We start from the raw sequence: 2,828 nt of genomic DNA on the forward strand, positions 1-2,828 counted from the left end.
AAACCTCTCCTCTTTAAGTTGTAAATGTCAGGTATTTTGTCCTAGTTAACATGAAAGCTGACCAATATAGTCCTCAGTTCATTGAGCTGTTGTTAAAAAAAAAAACAAAAAAAAAACATACCATGGACTCAGCAGCTTATGCACAACAGAAATACATTTATCACAGTCCTGGATTCTGGGAAGTCCAAGATCAAGTCACCAAAAGAATCTTTCTGATAAGGACCTGCTTTGTGATTCATGGATGGCAGTCTTCTCACTGTGTCCTCGCATGGCAAAAGGGGGCAAAATCATTTGAGGGGTTCTCCTTTATAAGGGGACATATCTCACTCTTGAGACTTCTGCCTGCATGATCTAACTGCCTCCCAAAGGCTCCCCTCAACAACCCTCAGATTGGCGAGCAGGTTTTAGCATGTGAATTCCAACACAACACAAACAGAGAAGCCCCGGGTAACAAAGTGGACAAGGTCTTCAAAGCATGCGGGTAGGTCTTGTACAGTGGTGTCAGGTCAGGGGCTCAAAATGCAGATACAATCACATTTCTTTGCTCAGGAAACTTCCATGGTATTTCACTGCTTCTGGAATAATGCTTAAATTCCTTGGCTTCAAGAATTTCAGTTTCTTGTGATCTGGCACCAGCTCAGCTTTCCAACTTTCTTTCCCACAACTTATGGTCATTTGACCAAAGGATATTAGTCAAGTGTTTCCTCCACATAACCTGGGATTTCCCGTGTTCCTGTCTTCATGTTTTTTCTCTCTAAATGAACTAAGTCACCAACACTATTGCCTCCAATCAAAGGGACCAGTAAATTCCACCTCCTCCTGAAAGTGTTCCGGTATTACATTGAGCTAAGCACATCTTTCCTTTGCCTGAATTCCCATAGCACTTGCGTTAGTTTTCTATGGTTCATTAATAGATTATCACCAACTTACTAGCTGAAAACAATGCAAATGCATTCCTGTATAGTATGTAGGTCAGATGTTCAGGCAGGCTAGGCTGGTCTCTGTTCCTGGTTTCACAAGGCTGATATCAAAGTGCGTGCCTGCTGGGCTCTTATCAGGGACCCTGGGAAGAATTCTCTTCCCAGATCATTGAGTCTGTTGACAGAATCCAGTTCTTTGTGGTTTTAGGACTGAGATCTCTCTGGCTGTGATCTGAAGAATCCCTTAGCTCCTAAAGGCCCATCCCTTGGACATGGGTCCATGCATAACAAAACTAACAATAACATGTCTAATTCTTCTCATGCTTGGAATTTCTCTGGCTTTTCCTTCTCCTGAACCTTTTTTCTTCTAAATAGAGAATGTTATCTTCTTTTAAGGGATTGTATTAATAGACTGGGTTCATGAAGACAATCCTGGATGATCTTCTATTTGAATAGCCATGATTTTACTTATATCTTTTTGTTATGTAAAATAAGATCCTATGATTGATCCCAGTACTCTGAGAGGGTGAGGCAGGGGGAACACAAGTTCAAAACCAGCCTTAAAAACTTAGTGAAACTGTCTCAAAATAAAAATGTCAGTATTAATAATTTAAAGAGCAAAATAAAGGATAGATAATAAGAAACAGAAAGATAGATCATTTGAAAAAGGGAAAGAGACCAAGAGATGGAGGGAAGGAGAGACAGGAGAAAAAGGGGAAGTATGAAGAATTAAAATTATGTCACAGATAACTAGAGACTCCCCATGAGTAACATAATCATGACATATAACAAAAATGTACTAATACAAATTTTAAAAATTGAAAAAATAAAAACAAGAATTTAAAGATGGCTGGAGATGTAGCTCAGTGTGAAGGCCCTGGGTTCAATCGCCACCACTACAAAAGAAAAGAACAGATTCATAGGATCAAAGGTTTAGGGCATGGACATCTTGGGGGCAGCCGTTCTGCCTGTCACAAAACTCCATCTGAGTATTTCAGCTATATGTACATGTGTCTTAACTCCTTTTCTACACTATAAGCACCTAGAGCATATTATACTAATCACTGTATTACTCAGATGCCTATGACTAGCACATAGAAAATAATCATTAGCTTCTGGCTGAAGGAGTTTGTTGTAGGATGGTTTTGAAAACTGAAGCCCCCTATCACCCTATGGTAGCTGTTTACCCTCATCTGTTTTTCATTCCCCCCAAATAAACCATTTTTGTTACACTAAAGAAAAGATTCTTGAGTATATTATTCCACTATTGTCTACTTTGATTGTCAACTCATTGCAGATATTTCTGAGCAGCCACGAAACTGAGTAAGTCCTATTACATTTAGTTAGGTGAGGGCGGAACTGAAATGTGTTTTGGTCCTAAATCACTTAGGTTTTGTTTTGTTCTCCATTCTTTTGTTTCTGATGGCATTTAAGTTAATCATCCTGAATTTCTCAAGTACACAGTCAAATTTTCCAAATGATAGCAGTTGTTCCACCTTTCAAAATTTGTTCCTCTTCATTTCCTTTTCAAATTATATTAATTAGTACTTCTGAGTTGTGTTAAAACAACAACACAAATCATGAGGTGACTTTGCAATCATGACTTTAACAAAAACTGTCTGTTATACATAGTTCTAGTTTTCATACAACATAGGGAGTTTGATCATTTTTACAATAAGGAAATCTATAGTCTTCTTAAATGGACAAATATATACACACACGTGTGTGTGTGTGTTTGTGTGTGTGTCGGAAAATATCTACTCCCAGAGTAGAAAGTAATAGTAAATAACATGAAATTGTCCTTTTTAAAATTGTTTATTGGTACAATTTACACATACATAATGATCACATTCATCATTGAGAATATGTACCTGTACATGAGAGATCTTAATTCTTTTTTCCTCAATC

Source organism: Fukomys damarensis, unplaced genomic scaffold (assembly GCF_012274545.1).
Source record: "Fukomys damarensis isolate Sample0158 unplaced genomic scaffold, DMR_v1.0_HiC HiC_scaffold_39, whole genome shotgun sequence".
Lineage (NCBI taxonomy): Eukaryota > Metazoa > Chordata > Mammalia > Rodentia > Bathyergidae > Fukomys > Fukomys damarensis.